Genomic DNA, 22,525 nt, shown 5'->3' on the forward strand with positions numbered 1-22,525 from the left:
AAACTTTTGGCAGACCCATCCTTGAATACAGCTCATCTGTCTGGAACCCATACCACATCTCGGACATCAACGCCCTTGAAAACGTCCAAAGATATTTCACCAGAAGAGCCCTTCACTCCTCCCCTTGAAACAGAATACCCTACGAAAATAGACTAACAATCCTGGGTCTAGAAAGCTTAGAACTACGGCGCCTAAAACACGATTTAAGTATTGCCCACAAGATCATATGCTGCAACGTCCTACCGGTCAATGACTACTTCAGCTTCAACCACAACAACACAAGAGCACACAACAGATTCAAATTTAATATTAACCGCTCCAAACTTGACTGTAAAAAATATGACTTTAACAATCGAGTTGTCGAAGCGTGGAACTCATTACCTGACTCAATAGTGTCAACCCCTAACCCCCAACATTTCTCCCTTAGACTCTCCACGATTGACCTCTCCAGGTTCCTAAGAGGTCAGTAAGGGGCGTACATAAGTGCACTAGTGTGCCTTTCGTCCCCTGTCCAATTGTCTTTCCTTTATCTCGTATATCATATATATTTTCTTCCTTTCATATATCTTCTCCTCTATTTTTACATACCGGTATTATCTTTATATATATTACTTCATGTCTATTCTCTACCATATGTATTGTGTATTGGACAAATGAATAAATAAATAAAAATAAATAAATAAAGTAATAATTTACTAATGAAATTGAATAGCAAATATGGCAAACATTTAACACAATCATTTACAAGTACTATTTAATTATTTGGCTCTCTGAAGCAAAGGATAAGGGTGCTTGGAGAATTGATTTCAGATGACAGCTCTATGGATGGAAGTAGTCATTTTTAAAGAAAATCATAGTTTCTGTATATAGAAACCTTCTTCAATTTAAGATCCTCCAATCAGTTAGATGTCAGTTTCCATAATGTCCCAGTAAGTGGGATTTATAGGAGTTGGTCCAATATTCTGGAGAGTACTGGTTAAGGTTCATTTTAGGCAGTCAAATGTATGCATTCTCAAAATGAATTGTTACAAATTCCTATACTTTTTTTTCAGATTGATACATAAGATTTCCAGAGTTCCTTCACAGTGGTGTTGTATTATGTAAAAATTATACTAATTATGTTAACGTAAAATCATGACTTATTCAAGACCACTGGGAGGCCCTTATTGTACAAATTCCTACTTCTTCTCAATACTTCTCTTTTCATTTCAAAGTCAGTTGGTGTTTATGAGTAGTGTTGGGCGAACCGAACTTGCATAGTTCAGGTCCGTGCAGAACTTTCAGGCGTGGCTCTGGCTTCGGGTCCTGCCTGCCTTTCTCCTCCCCCGTTCTCCAGCAAGGAGCGATGGAGGAAGGCACGCAGCAGGTGAAAAAAGAGGGGGGAGGACAACACCCGTTGTCTGCCAGCCTTCCTTCCCTGCGTGGTCTCTCTCCCACAAACACACCCCACACCTACACACAACCACACATGCACCCTCTCTCTCACACAACTTTCTTTCTCTCTCTCTCTCTCACACACACACACACACTTTCACACACATATTTACACAACACTCTCTCACTCACACCCACACCCCTTTGAAAGCCACTAGCTGGAAACCCACCCCCCACCCCCGTCTGTGGGAAATCCACGCCTTCCCTCCCTCTTTGTGGTCCAATGGTCTGGATTTCCTCCGTCCTTTTAAAGCCCTTCATGGGTGGCGCCAAACTTACCTTTTCCGTAAGAAATAAACGGAGACAGGCAGTCGCGGGCTGCTTTGGCGGAAGAAGGGAGGGCAGGGCCAGAGGTGTTGGGGTTGGGGTTTAGCAAACTTACCCAAACTCCGCCGCCAAGTTCGGCCGAACCCGCCAAATCCGAACTTCGATGGGTTCGCCCAACACTTTTTATGAGTTGAAAAAAAAATTGGGCTCTTATTTGTCATGCAGGAATTCATTCATATTCATTGATTCATACGATTTACACAATCAAATACAGTGATTCCTCGTCTTACAAACGCCTCATCATACAAACTTTTCGAGATACAAACCCGGGGTTTAAGATTTTTTTGCCTCTTCTTACAAACTATTTTCACCTTACAAACCCACCGCCGCCACTGGGATGCTCCGCCTCTGGACTTCCGTTGCCAGCGAAGCACCCATTTTTGCGCTGCTGGGATTTCCCTGAGGCTCCCCTCCATGGGAAACCCCACTTCTGGACTTCCATGTTTTTGTGATGCTGCAGGGGAATCCCAGCAGGGGAATCCCAGCAGCGCAAAAACGGGTGCTTCGCTGGCAACGGAAGTCTAGAGGTGGGGTTTCCCAGCGAGGGGAGCCTCAGTGAAATCGCAGCATTGCAAAAACACAGAGGTCTGGAGGTGGGGTTTCCCATGGAGGGGAGCCTCAGGGCAATCCCAGCAGCGCAAAAATGGGCGCTTCGGTTGGCAAAAGGGGTGAATTTTGGGCTTGCACGCATTAATCGCTTTTCCATTGATTTCTATGGGAAACATTGTTTCATCTTACAAACTTTTCACCTTAAGAACCTTGTCCCGGAACCAATTAAGTTTGTAAGACAAGGTATCACTGTACAGCTGTAACACACTGGCCTAAATTCTGCATGTTGGATAGGCCTATTAATTTCAGGACTGAAATAATGCCTAAAGTCAATCCAGCATAATGAGTTCAGAAAGTGAATCACGGTCACCCTCATTTCCTGCACTATTCATGCCTACCTTTCAGTATTTCCCATCTAGCTACCAACTAGACTTGCTCTGCTACTCAACTACAGACTTCTTGTATATAAATACAAGCAACAAACTTGACTTGTATTCCTCCTGTAGATTATTCTGATCAATAGGTGTTGTGATTGAATTTAATGAGGATTTAGAGACTATTCGTGTTCTGTATAATTCTATGATGTGACTTTCTGTCTCCAGGTAGCTTACTACAGGTATGAGTAACCTATTTATTCAACAGATGTTAGAAATGCTACAAATAACATTCACGCACAAAGTCAGTGTATACTGGGCCTACATGTGCTCAAACTTTCAAGTCTTTGATTTCCTTTGATATCCAGATTCCTAAGAGGTCAGTAAGGGCCGAGTACAAGTGCACTAGAGTGCCTTCCGTCCCCTGTCCTATTGCTCTCCTATATCTCCTATACCTTTCTTCTATTCCTATATCTCTTCTTCTATTTTTTCATTGATATATTTTATTCCTATATCTTCTCTTCTCTTCTTTCTTAGATATATTTTACTATTAGTATATCCTCTATAACCTTCATTATGTATTTTACTATGTGTATACCCACTAAAACCCTCATTGGGTATTGGACAAAATTTATTTATTTATTTTATTTATTTATTCTTTGTCCAATATACAATACATATGGAAGAGAATAGACATTAAGTAATATATATAAAGATAGTAAGTAAAAAAGAAGAGAAGTATATGAGAGGGAGAGAATATATATGATATATGAGATAAGGAAAGACAATTGGACAGGGGACGTAAGGCACACCAGTGCACTTATGTACGTCCCTTACTGGCCTCTTTGGAACCTGGAGAGGTCAATCGTGGATAGTCTAAGGGAGAAATGTTGGGGGTTGGGAATTGACACTATTGAGTCTGGTAATGAGTTCCACGCTTCGACAACTCGATTGTTAAAGTCATGTTTTTTACAGTCAAGTTTAGAGCGGTTAATATTAAGTTTGAATCTGTTGCGTGCTCTTGTGTTGTTGCGGTTGAAGCTGAAGTAGTCGTTGACCAGAAGGACGTTGCAGCATATGATCTTGTGGGCAATACTTAAATCGTGTTTTAGGCGCCGCAGTTCTAAGCTTTCAAGACCCAGGATAGTTAGTCTATTTTCGTAGGGTTATTCTGTTTCGAGTGGAGGAATGAAGGGCTCTTCTGGTGAAATATCTTTGGACGTTTTCGAGAGTGTTGATGTCCGAGATGTGGTATGGGTTCCATACAGATGAGCTGTATTCGAGAATGGGTCTGGCATACGTTTTGTAGGCTCTAGTCAGTAGTGTGCGATTGCCGGAGCAGAAGCTACGTAGGATCAGGTTAACAATTCTGGAAGCCTTTTTGGCGATATTGTTGCAGTGGGCTTTAGCACTTAGGTCGTTTGATATTAAATAAATGAATGAATGAATGAATAAATAAATAAATAAATAAATAGATAAATAGATAAATAGATAAATAGATAAATAGATAAATAGATAAATAGATAAATAGATAGATAAATAGATAGATAAATAGATAGATAAATAGATAGATAAATAGATAGATAGATAAATAGATTAGATAAATAGATAAATAGATAAATAGATAAATAAATAGATAAATAGATAAATAGATAAATAGATAAATAGATAAATAGATAAATAGATAAATAGATAAATAGATAAATAGATAAATAGATAAATAGATAAATAGATAAATAATAGATAAATAAATAATGAGATGCTTCATCACTGAACTGACAAAGAATTTTGCCCATAGTGAGAAGAGGTTTGCTGTTTGAAACTGAATCCACATTCCCTACCTACTTTGTTCACACTATATCTAGATTTTTAACAAGTTGTGTAAAGGTGAGCATGTTAGGATGCATGAAATCAGGAACGCAGTTTTCTCCAGGAGAACAACGGGGAAACAAGATTTCTCTCAAGACCATCTGTCTTCAAGTACCTGCCAAAACCTCACTGCCCCAGGATAGATAGCTAGACAACCCACATTGTAACTTCTACTTAAAGTTTGACTGCCTCCAAGTTTGATACAAAGCCAAGGAGCCCTCTCAAAGAGTAGGCACCTAGTTAGAGTAAAATGAGTCAACGTGGGTGGGCGAGCTGTTTATATTGGCAGAGGTCTGATTCCCATATGCCTGTTGCTGGATACATTTATATCTTGCGATGGGGGAGAAACCACTCTTATAAGTGACAAGTCAAAAGATTTGTATAGAATATGCAATGTTATACAATAGACGGTAGAGACAGAGGAATATAAAGCAGTCTCTTAGTTTCCTGTGAAATAAAAACCTGTTAACATTTTTCTGTATGGTATATAGACTGAAATTTTGCACACACACCTTACAGCAGAGATGAAGATATTATAATGTTTGACCTTGGACTTAATATTTTTGCAGAATGCTCCTCTTGCACAGGGCTGTGCATTTAGCACACACCCTGTTGTGGTTAGCTCTGGCCCAGCTCCTGCCCCAAGGACTGTGGATGTGGGGGACACATCCACATGCTGCAGGCCTGGTTTTCCCACTGTGGAATCTGATGATGAAGGCTCCTCTGCCCAAGAAGACATGAGTGACAGGGAGGAGGAGAGTGTGGCAGACAGCTCAGAAGGAGATCAATTATCTAGCTCCTCCTTGGATTCCTAACAAGAGTTAATGATACAGCCACATAGGCAGCAACAACTGAGAGATTATTATCAAAGAAAATGAGGCCACCTGTGGTTGGGTGGGGCTGTGGTAGATTAGATTAGATTAGATTTATTGGATTTATATGCCGCCCCTCTCCGCAAACTCGTAATTAGTGAGGCTGCTATAAATAGCAGCCTGTGGGTTTGGCCATTGTGGAGGATTATCTGATCCTTGTGTTTCGTGACTGCTTTACTGACATTGACCTTTTGCGTGCTGCTTTTTCCCCGCTTTGAAACTAAACCAGAGCAAAGTGTGTTTCACTTTGTGAAAGAAGGACTTTGAAATGCCTCACAGCTGCAAGCTAAGTATCACAGGACTGATAAGGGACTTGTATAAATTACCAGTTTGTTTGGAGACGAGTGCTCTTTGCTATACAAAAAGAGGGCTTGGTTTAAGTGAATTTTCATTATAAAGAACATTGTTTTGAATTTTCAAACGTGTGTGTGTCTGAAATTTGTACCTTTGAATTTTTGGGAGGATTCTACCAGAGAGCCCGACAGAACACACACTAACTTGTGTTTTCTTTCCCATCGATTCATATTTCCTACCTTATTTATGCGAAAAGAAAAGAAAATCCTCTATTTGCTAACAAAAAACACTCAACAAACATATGATTTTGTTTGAAATTCATTAAGGAGGAGGCCAGCAGGAAGTCAGAAGATGGTCCCATTCCCACTGCTTTTTCTGGGCATATTGTTTCTCTGTTTAGGTAAGGAAATGTCTTTCAAATGAGGAGCCACTGACGGTATAGTTGTCTAATGTTAATTATTATTATTATTATTATTATTATTATTATTATTATTATTTTATTATTTATTAGATTTGTATGCCGCCCCTCTCCGTAGACTCGGGGCAGCTCACAACAATAACAAAGTCAATATAAGAACAAATCTAATAATTTAAAAAACACTAAAAACCCCATTATTAAAAGCAAACATACACACAAACATACCATGTATAAACTGTATAGGTCCGGGGGAGATGTCTCAGTTCCCCCATGCCTGACGGCAGAGATGGGTCTTAAGAACTTTACGAATGGCAAGGAGGGTGGGGGCAGTTCTAATCTCCGGGGGGAGCTGGTTCCAGAGGGTCGGGGGCCACCACAGAGAAGGCTCTTCTCCTGGGTCCCGCCAAACGACATTGTTTAGTCGACAGGACCCGGAGAAGGCCAACTCTGTGGGACCTAACCGGTCGCTGGGATTCGTGCGGCAGAAGGCGGTCCCGGAGATATTCTGGTCCGATGCCATGAAGGGCTTTATAGGTCCTAACCAACACTTTGAATTGTGACCAGAAATTGATTGGCAACCAATGCAGACTGCGGAGTGTTGGTGTAACTTGGGCATACCTTGGGAAGCCCATGATTGCTCTCGCAGCTGCATTCTGTACGATCTGAAGTTTCCGAACACTTTTTAAAGGTAGCCCCATGTAGAGAGCATTACAGTAGTCGAGCCTCGAGGTGATGAGGGCATGAGTGACTGTGAGCAGTGAGTCCCGGTCCAGATAGGGCCGCAACAAATAACTTGAGGGTAAGTGCAATTTGAAAACCCAATAATTACATTGTTCTACAAATTTTAATATTTTTTTTAGTTTCAAATTTTAATTTCTTTTTTAGTTTCAGAAATGAAATGTGCCATTTCTGAATAAATTTCACATACTGAATTCAAATACTGTATTCAAATTCCCTGCCCCAGGGAATGTGGAGGTGGATGCAAGGGAAACTTCAACATATCATAGGCCTGTTTTATTGCCGACAGAGTCAGGTAGTGCAGTTTCCTCAGACGAAGAAGAAGGTGGGAGTAACTTGGAAGAGGGTCTGATCACAAAATTCTATGTTTACTTTGTTTTCTGTTCTTCCTTTTGTATACCATCTGTTTCAGTTGTCCTTAATGTCAGATTGTACAGAAAAGTGTCTGGTGAAGTTGGACAGGATATTACTAGCATATTCTTTAGCAGTAATTTCTGCCTAAGTAGTAACATGTTGGAGTAATTTTTTTTGTTGCTAGATATATCTATAGCTACCCTAGTTTGTTAATGAGATATAATTAGAAGGGATTGTATTAGATTGTGTTATGTGAGAAAACACATAACACAAACTGGACTTTAAAGTTGTCACCAAAGAGGGAAAGCAGAAAATGCCCAATAACTATAAAGAGAAAAACTTGGTGTTTGCCATATGTTGAAATGCATTTTAATATATGACTTTGCAGTTTTTAATTAGATGTAAGTAGGACAGAGCTCATAAGAAATGAGACAGTGTAATTAATGAGTCAAACTAGGTTTATAATATGTTGTGGTTGGCTCTGGCCCAGCACCTGCCCCAAGGAATGTGGATGTGGATGTGGGGGAAACATCCACATGCCACAGGCCTGTTTTGCTCCCAATAGAATCTGCCGACGAAGTCTCCTCTGACCAAGGAAGCGTGAGTGACAGGGAAGAGGGGAGTTTGGCAGACAGCCCAGGAGGAGATCATTCATCCGTATCATCCCTAGATTCTGAACAAGAACTTATGACAGACCCACGCATGCGTAGAGAGATGCATAGGAGAGAAGAACTGAAGGATTATTACAGGAGATAAGTGAGGCCACCTGTGGTTGGGTGGGGCTGCTGTAATTAGTGCTACAGATAAAAAGAGCAGCGTGCTGGTTTAGCCTTGTGGAAGTTTATCTGATTCATGGTTTCGTCAAGATCGTGGTTTTGCTGTTTCCCTGTTCAAGACTGTGTGTGGACTTTCTGGACTTTGGAATTAGACTCAATTTCCCAGCTACTGGGTGAGAAATTGGATTGCATTTAACCTGTGCCTTGTGTGTACCAAAAAATCCCTTTGACATTTAAAAAGGGAGTTTTTTCTGCTTTTCTGTTGATAAAGACTTTTGGTTTTCCTTCTATCGTGTGGTGTGTGTCTTTTTGGACTAATTACCCTGTAATTACGGGCAGTTGGGACACGCCGGCAGAACATAATATGGGTGTCTTTCGAGTGAATAGAAGATCATGTTAATCCAGTTATGTAAATAACTTTATATACAAAACTTACAAAGACACAATTTATTTTTATAGGCTCTCTGCAGAATTCTGAGCAATGTCATTTGGATTCTCACTTTATTTCAGTTTAAATCCTATATCAGTCTTGCCACTCTGAATCAGATGAAATAAACCAAATTCCTCCAAGCCTATATCTTTTAACAACTTTTATTAGCAAGAAAAAGTGCTGCCAGACTCCTGATTTCAAAATTAAGATATGAGCTACAAAGAAAACACGACTTTGCTTTGGTTTATACATCATATCAAATTTAGGTCTACCAGATATGGGCTGCAAAATTGTGGACCACTGCTAGATGAAAGCAAAGAATTATAATTTTCTATCATTGAATTGTAATAGGAAACTTTATATCAAAATCTCATTTAGTCATGAAAACGACTGCATCACTTTGGGCAAATGATTGAATAGGTTTGTGCATCACATTGTAAAAGATTTAATCAAGGTAACAACTACAAGATATAAATAATACATTTTTATCTGAATCTCATCAGTGGATAAAGACAAAATGAGTATGCAAGTCAAACAAAAAACAGTTTTGGCATCTGGTTTTCTACACAAGGATTATTTTATTTAGAAAAATAAATGTTAGGTTGTTCAAATGAGTACAAGTTTATTCCATGCTAGATTTCTGCAAGAATCTATCTACTAAACAGTCTAGGCAAATTTATTATTGTTATTTGTAATTCTATAGGGTAATTTTATATTGTTGTAAGCCGCCCTGAGTCTTTCAGGATTGGGCGGCATATAAGTCAAATTAAAATAAAATAGATAAATTAAATTAAATGTAAATAAATAAATTGGAATTTGGTAAGGGCAATAGTGGGTTACCACTGGTGCGGTAATGGACTGCGCCCTGGTAGCGGCCATCAGATTGCACAATTTGCACATGATCGCTCCAATGGCAGTCCTATGGGTGCCGCCATCTTTTAAAAAGAAATTGTATGCCCGGAAGCAATGCGCATGTGCGGAAGCAAAATTCACCGAAATCTCAAATACACATGTTTCCCCTTGCGAGATTTCAGCGTGTTTTTGCTTCCTGCGCTTGCACAGTAGCAAAACCACACTAGGGATGTACACACATACATGCAAGACAACTGAAGTTGCCCGCGCAGCACACCAGTAGCAGTGGTAATGGCAATCCGCCTGTGGATAAGAGTCAACAGAATTCAAGGAGAGCTAGTTTTAGGTCTCTTGTGAGACCAAAGAGAATCCAAACTGATGACATGCTTGACCCCTCCCTCAGGCTCAACAGGGTCAACTCCTACAGTAAAATGTTATATATTAAAATATTTTCATATGCCCAATAATGGGCAGACAAAATTTTTACTGCCACACTATGGGTGTGGCTTATTTTGTGAGTGTGTCACTGGGTAGGAGTGGCTTGCCAGCAATGTGACCAGGTGGGAGTGGCTTGAACTACCATCATCGTTCAAGTGAACTGTTAAATCCTCGACTTACAACCTCACCAGTGTCGCTCGCTGGGGTGATAATTTGCTTTGCGTTTCCTGCGTTCTCCTTCCAGGGTCGCTGTTGTACATACTCTTGATCAGTTGGAGGATGATGACGATATTGAGGAGTCAGATTCAGATAGTGTTTATGAAGTAGTGAGGGGCCCGGGGTTACATGTAGTGGAACAGGTGGGAGGCCAGCCACAGGATGGGGCTATGAGTTCAGGATCTAGCGAGGGAGAATCAGATGCTCGCTGGGTTAATCCTAAATTCAGAAGTATTCTGAAACGTAGAGAGCAAAGGTCTGGAAGAAGATATTAAGGAGAGGAATGGGTTAAATATTGTAGTGAGGTAATTGGCACATCAGGGGGCTAGTGGAGAAGAAGGGTGGAGTTTCAACATTGCTGAAAAGAAATATGGGGGGGGGGGTTGCCACGCTAAAGTAAGCCAAAGTATTTTGTATTGTATTTAGTCAGTGTTGCTGTTTTTTATAGCTATGTAGTTAGGAAATAAATCTTGTCTAAGTGAAGCAGGAAAAGGAATGTGAGGAATGCGGCTAGAAGAGAGATAGCGGACCGATTGATGTCTGGAATGTGTTGAAGTACAAGAGAGCAGAGAAATAAACGGAATTGCTTTATTCATGAAATGATGCATTTAATGAGAATTATTTGTAATTACTAAACTTCTACCAGAAACCAGAACAGTCGCCCCTTGCTTCAGGCTGGGTAGCTAGGCGAATAAGCGCCGATCAGCTGTTGAGAAAAGAGGGGGGAGGAAATGGGCCCCCTGCAACTCCTGACGGTGTTGATCTCCCTGCCGCTTTCCGAGGAGGAAGAGGAAGAGGATGGGAAGGGGAGATAGTCAGCTGGAGCTGGGAACACAGCTTCATTTCTGCTGATGGAACTGCATTCCACCCCATCCTGCCTGCTGTCCAACCCTGCATATACCCAGGGGATTTTTTTTGTTTTTTGTTCTCTCCGTCTAATTCAGTGTTTCCCAACTTTGGCAACTTGAAGATATTTGGACTTCAACTCCCAGAATTCCACAGCCAGCAAATGCTGGCTGGGGAATTCTGGGAGTTGAAGTCCAGGTATCTTCACGTTGCCAAGGTTGGGAAACACTGGTCTAATTCTATAGAAACATACCATGTTCATGGATTATATGAGATGATGATCCTGTGCACTTTTGGTTACATGCTACTTGCACGCAAAGGACCATCTACTGCACAACTCCTGGCCTGGTGCTTTGGTGCTATATTTTCAGAGGTCTTTTTAGGTGTTGTGTCACTTTTCCACAGATGAACTGATTAACTCTGAACATACTTCCTTGTTTCTCAACTCTGTTCTGCTCACAGCATGATACCTTATTATCATTTCGCCATCATTTTTAAACTGAGTGAACAGAATAATTTTTCCTCACTGCAGAAATACCATACAAGGCGAATGGGTGGGGCCCTCATTAAGAGCTGATTTTTGCAATCCCCATTGATTAGCTGAGGGAATGTTAGCCAGCCTTTGAGCTCCCAAATGTTAAATGTATATTTTCTAGAATTTGGATTCAGCGAACCATAGCTTAAATTTGCTGTCATTATTTCATAGGAATTCCCTGGCACTTTTCATCCATGCTCAGGGCTGGTTAGGTATGATGCAAAGCATAGTTCCCTCTAAGCTGAGCAGTGAGCAATCGCTCACTTAAAAATCATCATCAACTCAGAGTTTTCCAAACCTGCCCAGAAGCCGAGAGGGAAAGAGTGAGAGGGAAGGAGAGAGAGAGGAAGAGAAGAAGACAGAGAAACAGATAGAAAAAAGAGAGGAAGGAAAAGAGAAAGAAAAAGAATGGGAGTAAGGAAGAGAGAAAGAAAATCAAAATCTAGTTTGAAACTAGCTCAACTATTTAAGTGGCATTTTGATACTGATAGAGTTGCCCTATTATGAGCTCACTGTTATAGACACACAGTACAATATTTTATGTTGAAATTCTCTGAGGCAAAACAGGGTGGGTTTTTTATTTGTTTGTTTGTTTGTTTGTTTGTTTGTTTGTTTGTTTGTTTGTTTGTTTGTTTGTTTATTTATTTATTTATTTATTTATTTATTATTTCTGTGCTGCCCAGTCCCAAAGGGACTGCCGCTCAGACACTATACTTTTCTGCCCACCCACCCACCCCAAAAATTAGAGGGAACACTGATGCAAAGCCTTGAGAATTCTGGTATCATAGTGTTGTGGTTGGCTCTGGCCCAGCTCCTGCCCTAAGGTATGTGGAGGTGGATGCAGGGGAAACATCAGCATGTGATAGGCCTGTTTTATTGCCGACAGAGGGAGGTAGTGCAGTTTCCTCGGGCGAAGAAGAAGGTGGGAGTGACTTGGAAGAGGGGGGCTTGGCACACAGCCCAGGAAGCCAATCTCCGTTATCTTCGATTGATTTGGATGAGGAAGTATTAGACCCATGTGCAGAATTATGCATAGAAGAGACCAATTGCAGAAATATTATAGGAGATAAGAGAGGCCACCTGCGTTTGGGTGGGGCTCCAGTAATTAGAGCTGCTGATATAAATAGCAGCGTGTGGGTTTGGCCGTTGTGGAAGATTATCTGATCGTTGTTCTTCAGGACTGTGCCTTGCTGTTTCCGGACTTTGTTTATTTTCCACGACTTTGAAACCAAAGTAGAGCAAAGTGTGTGTGTTTCACTTCATGGAAGAAGAAGGGCTGTGTTTCTTCACAGCTGCTAGCTAAGTACTTAAAGACTGATTAAGGGGATTGTACAGACTACCAGGTTGTTTTGAGACAAGTGCAATACAAAAAGGGTGCTTTGTTTCTTTTGAATTTTTGGGATAAAGAACATTGTTTTTAAATTTCAAGCGTGTGTGTCTGAAATTTGTATCTTTGAATTTTCGGGAGACTCTTACCATAGAGCCAGGCGGAACACAAGGTTGCATATTACTGTTTATTTATTTATTTATTAGATTTGTATGCCGCCCCTCTCCGTAGACTCGGGGCGGCTCACAACAATAACCAAGACAATGTAACAAATCTAATAATTTAAAAAACACTAAAAACCCCATTATTAAAAGCAAGCATACACACAAACATACCATGTATAAACTATATAGGCCCGGGGGAGATGTCTCAGTTCCCCCATGCCTGACGGCAAAGATGGGTCTTAAGAGCTTTACAAAAGGCAAGGAGGGTGGGGGCAGTTCTGATCTCCGGGGAGAGCTGGTTCCAGAGGGTCGGGGCCGCCACAGAGAAGGCTCTTCTCCTGAGTCCCGCCAAATGACATTGTTTAGTTGACGGGACCCAGAGAAGGCCAACTCTGTGGAACCTAATCATTCGCTGGGATTCGTGCCGCAGAAGGCGGTCCCGGAGATATTCTGGTCCGATGCCATGAAGGGCTTTATAGGTCATAACCAACACTTTGAATTGTGACCGGAAATTGATCAACAACCAATGCAGACTGCGGACTATTGGTGTAACATGGGCATACCTTGGGAAGCCCATGATTGCTCTCGCAGCTGCATTCTGCATGATCTGAAGTTTCCGAACACTTTTCAAAGATAGCCTCATGTAGAGAGCATTACAGTGGTCGAACCTCGAGGTGATGAGGGCATGAGTGACTGTGAGCAGTGAGTCCCGGTCCAGATAGGGCCGCAACTGGTGCACCAGGCGAACCTGGGCAAACGCCCCCCTCGCCACAGCTGAAAGATGTTTCTCTAATGTGAGCTGTGGATCCAGGAGGACGCCCAAGTTGCGGACCCTCTCTGAGGGGGTCAATAATTCCCCCCCCCAGGGTTATGGACGGACAGATGGAATTGTCCCTGGGAGGCAGAACCCACAGCCGCTCCGTCTTATCCGGGTTGAGTTTGAGTCTGTTGACACCCATCCAGACCCCAACAGCCTCCAGGCACCGGCACATCACTTCCACTGCTTCGTTGACTGGACATGGGGTGTTCCAATATCTCTGGCTTAATTCCTTCAACCAGTAGAGATTTAGCAAAATATGAAAAGCTCTTCAGTGATAGTTTTAGTGTTAAGACCTAAATGAGGGCATCTGACTTTTGTTCTGATTTACCAAATAAAAAAAAAATGAGATACTGGATAAATCTGCAGTTAACACTGCATTCTTTGAAAATGATGGTCTGATGAAGTTTTTGATCTGTTATTACTATCCCCAGTGTCAAGTTCAATGAAATTATAAATACCGGTATGATTGTAATGGTTCTTATTGACTTACACAAGTCTATATTGCTTCCCATTTTAAATAAAAAATAGTTTTACAGTATGAGCCACAATGACTATTTAAATATGGAAATAATGATCAAAGTAAAAGCTCAAACAACAGTATGAATCATCACTACAGAAACAGTGGTGGGAACGATGCCAATATTGCTAACTCAGAAAATCATTCCAGGGTAGGTTGGGCCTCATTACAGAAGACAATCTATCTCCTTTTTTAACACAGAGACAAACCCAAGTATTTTTATCCATCATATGCCATTCCAGTTGCCTCTTGAAAAAGCACCTTTTATCTGTTACATTTCAATGATCCTTTTAAATTTTTTATTTATTTTATTTATTTATTTATTTTGTCCAATACACAATGAGGGTTTTAGTGGGTATATATCTATATACACATAGTAAAATACATGATGAAGGTTATAGAGGAGATGCTCATAGTAAAATATATCTAAGAAATAATAGAAAAGAAGATATAGTAATAGAACATATCAATGAAAGAATAGAAGAAGAGATATAGGAATAGAAGAAAGGTATAGGAGATATAGGAGAGCAATAGGACAGGGGAGGGAAGGCACCTAGTGCACTTATGTACGCCCCTTACTGGCCTCTTAGGAACCTGGAGAGGTCAATCGTGGAGAGTCCAAAGGAGAAATGTTGGGGGTTAGGGGTTGACACAATTGAGTCCGGCAATGAGTTCCACGCTTCGATAACTCGATTGTTGAAATCATATTTTTTACAGTCAAGTTTGGAGCGGTTCGTATTAAGTTTGAATCTGTTGCGTGCTCTTGTGTTGTTGCAGTTGAAGTTGAAGTAGTCATTGACCGGTAGGACATTGCAGCATATGATCTTGTGGGCAATACTTAAATCGTGTTTTAGGCGCCATAGTTCTAGGCTTTCTAGGCCCAGGATTGAAAGTCTAGTCTCATAGGGTATTCTATTTTGAGTGGAGGAGTGAAGGGCTCTTCTGGTGAAATATTTTTGGATATTTTCAAGGGTGTTTATGTCTGAGATGTGGTATGGGTTCCAGACAGTTGAGCAGTAGTCTAGGATGGGTCTGGCAAAGGTTTTGTAGGCTCTGGTGAGTAGTGTGAGATTGCCTGACAAGACGCTGCGTAGGATCAGATTAACAATTCTAGAAGCTTTTTTGGCGATATTGTTGCAGTGGGCTTTAGCACTTAGGTCATTCGATATTAGTATTCCATATTAGTATTAGTATTTACTGAATGTGGGTTGGCAGTGAGAGATTGTTTATTCAGTTCGTATGTGCGGTTTGGATTATTTTTGCCGATGTGGAGGGTAGAGCATTTGTTGGTTGATATTTGAAGTTGCCAGGTGTTAGACATGGAGACACTTTCTTCCATCTCCATCTCACCACTGCCACCATGCCTATGATGTCCACCAAACTATTTGGGGGCAAGAGTTTAGTGTTTTTTTCAAAAGAGCTCAAGATTTAGATTCAGAAATCACTGCTATTTGCCTGATAACTTGGCAATTTGAATACACTTCAGTAGGACTTGACATATGGCTTAATCTGCCATTATTATGTAAGGATTGTGGAAATCCTTGGAAAAGTCTGTGCAATATCTGTACTGTGCAAACTGGTAGAATGTATGATGAAAGAAATTACCACTGTAAAAAATAATATTTAGAAGAACAATCATCAGTTTCGGCAAAGGCAAAAACTCCTAGAAACACATGGTAGGTGTCTCATAGGATGAGTAAAATGTTGTGATTAGATGAAACTTTGACCTAATCCAGTCTAACTCATCTGATTTCTGAGAAGCAAATTGACCCATGCACAGTAGCTTTTAAAGTAAACAATGATGTGGGCTAGGGATCATTGTTGTTTACCTAGATTTTCAAAAGGTGTTTCACAAAGTTCTGTATGTAAATAAAATCCTGAGCAAATCTAGCTATCAAGAAAAAAGGAAGCACTACCATGAATTCTGATTACAAAATGTAAATGAAAAATAATAGATCTGCACAAATAATTTGATGCGATGTTTAGTTCGTGAATTAAAGGTTTGTCTAGATTTGTACCTTAAAGCTGCAAAGCAGCCATAGTTGCTGAAGGGGGGTAGAGAAGTTGTTTGAAACTTTATGGAGACTTTTGGACCCAGGTTTCTTCCCCAAACCCTAAACACTTTAACCTTAGATTGTCTATCTATCTCTCCCTGTTTCTAAGAGATCTGTAAGGGCATGCATAACACACCACTGTGCCTACCGTCTCTGACCTACTGTCCTATTGTCCTCTTTTATTGTTACTTTTTACTTATGTTTATACAAACTACTACTATCCTATAGATGTTTGACAAATAAATAAAAAATAAATAAAGAGCCAGAAGACCACCCAGCAAGAATATTAGACAACCATATAGAAGAAAAAGCATCTAGGAGAGAGTACAGCCTATACCACGGTTTTTCAAAAAATATTAATTAAACAATACTTTGCATTTTTTCTATTCCACGGTTTTTCCCCACCCGATGATGTCAAACGTCATCGCCAAATTAATAATTTTTGCAAAGAAATAACAAAAAAAAATTATTGTTAATAAATAATTCTGTTTATAAATATCAGGATCACTAAGTGTCTTATTCAATGGTGAGTACCAGTAATAATGGTGAGTAAATGGTTGTTAAGGGAATGGGAAATGGTAATTTAGGGGTTTAAAGTGTTAAGGGATGGCTTGTGATACTGTACATAGTCAAAAATTGTGTATTTACTTCCGCATCTCTACTTCGCGGAAATTTGACTTTCGCGGGCGGTCTCGGAACGCATCCCCCGCGAAAATCGAGGGAACACCGTATTTCTCTGAATGATGATTATATTTATTTATTTATTTAATTTTATTTATTTATTTAATTTTATTTATTTATTTAATTTTATTTATCTATCTATCTATCTATCTATCTATCTATCTATTTATTAGATTTGTATGCCGCCCTTCTCCGTAGACTCAGGGCGGCTTACAGCAATAATAAACAATATATAACAAATCTAATAATTTTTTTAAAAACCCCAACACTAAAAACCCCATTATTAAAAGCAAACATACATACAAACATACCGTACATAACTGTATAGGCCCGGGGGAGATGTTTCAGTTCCCCCATGCCTGATGGCAAACCTGGGTTTTAAGGAGTTTACGAAAGGCGAGGAGGGTGGGGGCAGTTCTAATCTCTGGGGGAGCTGGTTCCAGAGGGTCGGGGCCGCCACAGAGAAGGCTCTTCCCCTGAGTCCCACAAAACGGCATTGTTTAGTCGACGGGACCCGGAGAAGGCCAACTCTGTGGGACCTAATCGATCGCTGGGATTCGTGCAGCAGAAGGGGGTCCCGGAGATATTCTGGTCCGATGCCATGAAGGGCTTGTTTTGGCCTGTTATGCCTCCTTTTCTCCTTGTGGTCCTCCTAGAAGCATATAGTGTCCCATGAGTAAAATGCCATGATTAAATTTTGGTCTAATCCAGTACAACTCATTTGACTTCTGAGAAGCAAGCTTTTTAGCAGAACGGTAGGCAAATATTACTTATACTTGTGCGTACACCTATGTGCGAAATTATCACTGGGGAACAATTTGTGACACAATTTCTGTTGAGTTTGATTTTTGAGCTTTTTTGAGCTTTTTGAGTTAATTAGGCATGCTGGTTTCAAAACTGTAGTTAGTTTTCTTCTACCACGTCAAGTTTTTTTCTCTACACCTTATATATATAATATAATTAGACAACATGAGCATCAAATTGCCTTTTTTTACAAAGCCATCTTGCTTAACTTCCCAGAAAATCTTGGTGCAGTCAGTGATGAGCAGGGCGAGCGATTCCACCAATATTTGAAGGTCATGGAGAATGGTATCGAGGTAGATGGGATGTACATATGATGGCTGACTATTGTTGGAGCATCAAGAGAGAATGTTCACAGTTTAAACACTCCAGAAAAAGCTATAAGCAAACATTTTACCTTAATGTGTATAATTACTGTTTGATAAAAAAAGCCAACAATTTGTATGAATACTATTATAGCCTTTGTATGAATAAAAATTACTCTTTGTAAATGATATATTTGTTAAGTTTTTACTTTAACTTTCCTTTATATAGATAATTTGTATGACTTTTGAGTGCATCCTGTAGCTTAAAAAGTTGATATGATAGACAAAAACTCTGGTTATTTTTGGATCCAGAGGCCAAAAGTTAGTTGAAAACAAGTCACAGATTTAAGACAACGAAATTGCTATTCCTCAGTGTTATCTTCTGATGGGGTGGGAGCTGGGAGGTGTCAAATTGGGCAAATTGTATTTATGGGAAATCTGGCAAAAGCACTTTTGGGGGTGGGGAATCTGGAAGCAGGATGTGGGTCAATATAGACAAGACTCCTGAACTTCACATAAACACAGATGATTTTCAAAGCTCGGTACCACGGCTTTTTCAGATTGAGGGAGGAGGTCATACTGCCGGGATATATTTTTATATGATTTTTTAATGTTTTAGCCTTTTTAGAGTTGATTTTTTAAAAGATTACTGTACTTATTTATATTAATTGGATCAGATATGTTATTGTATATTGCTTTTATTGATGTGTTGTGAGCCGCCCTGAGTCTGTCTGTCTATCTACCTACCTTATCTATCTATCTATCTATCTATCTATCTATCTATCTATCTATCTATCTATCTATCTATCTATCTAATCAATCTATCTAATCAATCAATCTATCTACCTACCTTATCTATCTACCTACCTTATCTATCTATCTATCTATCTATCTAATCAATCAATCTATCTATCTACCTACCTACCTAATCTACCTATCTATCTATCTACCTACCTATCTAATCAATCTATCTAATCAATCTATCTATCTAATCTACCTACCTATCTAATCTATCTATCTATCTATCTATCTATCTATCTATCTATCTATCTATCTATCTATCTAGTCAATCTATCTATCTACCTACCTACCTTATCTATCTACCTACCTTATCTATCTATCTAATCAATCAATCTATCTAATCAATCTATCTAATCAATCTATCTATCTAATCTACCTACCTACCCTATCTATCTATCTATCTATCTATCTATCTATCTATCTATCTATCTATCTATCTATCTATCCATCCTAATCTACACTCAAGGAACACATCCCAGATCTGAATGAATGAAATATTCTCATTGAATGCTTTGTTCTGTACAAAGTTGAATGTACACAACAGCATGTGAAATTCACTGTCAATCAGCGTTGCTTCCTAAGTGTACAATTTGATTTCACAGAAGTTTGATTTACTTGGAGTTATATTGCGTTGTTTAAATGTTCCCTTTATTTTTTTGAGCAGTGTCTATATCTATATCTATATACAACAGCTCCTAGGATTGTCAACCGAAGCCGCGTCCGAGTTCCAGAGAACTGGAAGCGAAACCCTAATAAATAAAAAAAATCCGCCCGTGCGGTTGATTCCCCCTCGGCAAATGGCTCCGCCGAAGTTGCAATCCCGCTGCAAGGCCGCCCGCTGGAGCCCTCCTCGGGGCGGGCCGGGGAGCGTGGAAAGAAGAGGGAGGGCAACGTCGCGAAGCGGTTTCTCCAGCCGAACCAGCCATGCCTTCTTTTGTAGCGACGCGGGGGCGGGCATTTGGAGAGGATCCCTAACTTGGGCAGAGAGGCAGAGCGTGTGCTTGTGCGTGTGTGTGTGGATATAGATATAGATATACTGTATATGTATGTATGTTGTGTATTGGCAGTGGGGTAAGTGGAGGTTGGGTGGCTCCGACTCTCTGACGCCAGCGAGACCAGATCAATCCAGGCGCAGCGGCGGAGCGAGCGCTGAGCTGCTCAACTGCGGCGGCGGCGGCTGTGGAAGCGAGAACGAAAAAAGGCAGCAGTAGCGGCGGCGGCAGCGGCCGCGGGTGGGACTTTGCCCGCCTGTCCGGCAGCCGCGCCGCCGATCTTTTTTTTTTGGCCTCCTTATTTCCCTCGCCTCGCCCCTCGCGGACAGCTGGTAAGAGCCGTGCTTGGGTTACTCTCTCTCTCTCTCTCTCTGTGCCACTCCGAGCTCGCCTTCCATGGGGAGTCATCCCCCCTTCCCAATTTGTGTCCTTTCTCCTCCCTTTTTTTTTGGGGGGGGGGGGGCGGTGTGTGTGGAAAGAAAGCCTCCATCCCTGCTCTTTTCTCCTTGCTGGCTTTTAAAAAATATAAATGTATTTAAAACAATGCGAATGGGAAGAATGGCAGGCGGGCAGGGTGAGGCTTGGAGCGGCGACGGTCTTGAATCGCGCGCGTGCGGAGCGGCTGAGGGCAAAAAAAAAATTGTCTCATGATGGCGGCTGTGAAGGGTTTAGGAAGAACTGGAAAAGAAAGAGCCAGGCGGCCGCAGCGGCGGTTTTAACGCCGTAAAAAAGTTTCCTCTCTTCTTCTTCTTCCTCCTCCTCATCTTGGGGGTGGAAGGGAAGGAGGTGGAGGTAGGGGAAACCTTTTTGGTAGCTCCAGACTGTGAGGTAAAATAGACCCGCCACCCCCCCTCCTCTGCTTTCCACTTCCTTTCGGCTGCCGCTTCTCAAGTTAGGGGGGGGGGGGAAGAAAACGGGAAAAAAGCATTGGAAAAAATCGAGACTCTGGTTCTCCCAGTCAGGAGATCCTCTCGGGCCTCCTGCAACAACAACACCCCCCCCCCCCCTAATATTCCGAGCCAAAGTGAAGAAATGGATCTCCCATTTGGCTTCAGTAGTTAACCTAACCCAACACAATGGAGCTTCTACCCTCTCCTTTGCAATTCAGCATTTTTTCCTTCCCTCGTCTGATGCTTTGTATGAGAGTGTGTGTTGTGAAGGGGGACGCTTCCCAGCCTGGTTTCTTTCCTTTTTGAGTGGCAAGGCAAACTTCCGCCTTTTTAACGTTATTATGTCCATATATCTTCCTTTATATCTTCTATATGTCCATATATCTTCCTTTCATATATCTTCTCCCCTATTTTTATTTATTTTCTTCTACTATCCTTTTCTTTATATATATAACTACTTGTCTATTCTCTTCAATGTGTGTTGTGTATTGGACAGACAAAATAAATAAAATAAATAATGACCCAGGGGGGGGGGGGTTGTTTGCTCATAATAGAAACCTTACCATTCCATCCACTGGGTTTATTTGGTGAGGTTTATGGGAATTTGTAGCGGAAAAGCTATGATGAACCGACCATAGCAGTTTCTTTTCTGCCCTTTGTTAATAGTGGATGAGGCTGCGTGTGTGGGCTGACTTAGAATTTCTTAATACAGGGTTATGAATATGAAAAGCTGCTTTAATTTGAGGAGTGGCTTTATATGCTTTCAGGATAAGACAACAGATCTGTACTGTGGCTTGAATATATATGGATAGCAGGTTTAATCCACATTTATTTTCATTATGCCGGAGAGCAACCGTTGTTTGCCTTAGGAAGGAAAAGTAGATATAAACTCGTGGAAGAATTCCGTGGTGAAAATGGCCAGAGTCCAGCTGGGTCTAGGACAAATCCATTCCAGCATAGTAACAAAAAGAGTTGGTGCTTGAATTGTAGCCATAAAAGAAGCTCGATTCTCTTTAACAACAACTGGCAGAGGCTTTCTTCTGTCTAACCTGCTGCCCTTTCAATTGTGTGTCTTTATTTAAGAATTTAAAATGAGAATTTAAACTGCGGAGGTTCACTTTCAAGCATGATCCCAAAGATGCATTTTTGGAAGAAGAAAAAAAACTTTAGGACAATGTGATCTGGATGACTTGAGAATCTCCATAGACTTCCAAGAACCAGTTGTTTAGTTGCAGCAACAATAAGACAGCATTCCTCTAGGCATTTGCCACTTTAAAACCTATGGAATTCTTATTTTTATAAGTGTGCTTTGCATCTAGAAAGGGTTCAGGATAGCCTGCTGTGGGTTGAATAGGCCATTTAGCATAACTATTGTGGCTTCTATTTGAAAAGCTTTTGGAAATGCCTAACTCATCTCCATAATAGGAATACTTGGTCCTTCTTTTCTCAAGACATAACTAAGATTTCTGGGCATGTTTGTAAAAAAGAGCTTAAAAACTTCCTAGCCACTGTGCCTGATAAGATCACTTTGGTTCAAGGCCAGACCCTGTTACAAGGGTACTGATTTGTCCTTGTTTTAATTCTGACCCTTTCAACCCCCTCCACATAATCAAATACAGTTCTCTTCTGCAGTGTCCTTCTCTTTACTTTGGGGTGGGGGTTGTGCATATCCTTGATCAAATGACTCCACTGTTTACAGAGACTAAGACAATACCGATTTGAGATAAGTATGCTGATGTTGAGAACCTCTAAGGTTACAATTCCACTGAAGGAAAGTAGAATATACTGTATATTTATGGATGAAAACATTTGTATTTTTCTGCTTTCCCCTACATCACCCCTCATTCTTTG

The 22,525-nt window shown here is 40.7% G+C and overlaps 1 protein-coding gene across 2 annotated transcripts in view; it reads left to right on the forward strand.

The window, feature by feature from the left end:
* Positions 1–6,100: 6,100 nt before the first annotated feature.
* SMAD1 (SMAD family member 1) overlaps positions 6,101–22,525 on the forward strand; it is a 58,855-nt gene continuing 42,430 nt past the window's right edge. Inside the window, exon 1 of one of the 2 annotated variants that reach the window (XM_070757769.1) lies at positions 6,101–6,119. The gene's annotated coding sequence lies outside the window, so the exon portion shown is untranslated. Of the gene's footprint in view, positions 6,120–19,619; positions 20,117–22,525 lie in introns of those variants that run through there. The other variant, XM_070757768.1, reaches the window with a different exon arrangement.

Source organism: Erythrolamprus reginae, chromosome 7, assembly GCF_031021105.1.
Source record: "Erythrolamprus reginae isolate rEryReg1 chromosome 7, rEryReg1.hap1, whole genome shotgun sequence".
NCBI classification, from domain to species: domain Eukaryota; kingdom Metazoa; phylum Chordata; class Lepidosauria; order Squamata; family Dipsadidae; genus Erythrolamprus; species Erythrolamprus reginae.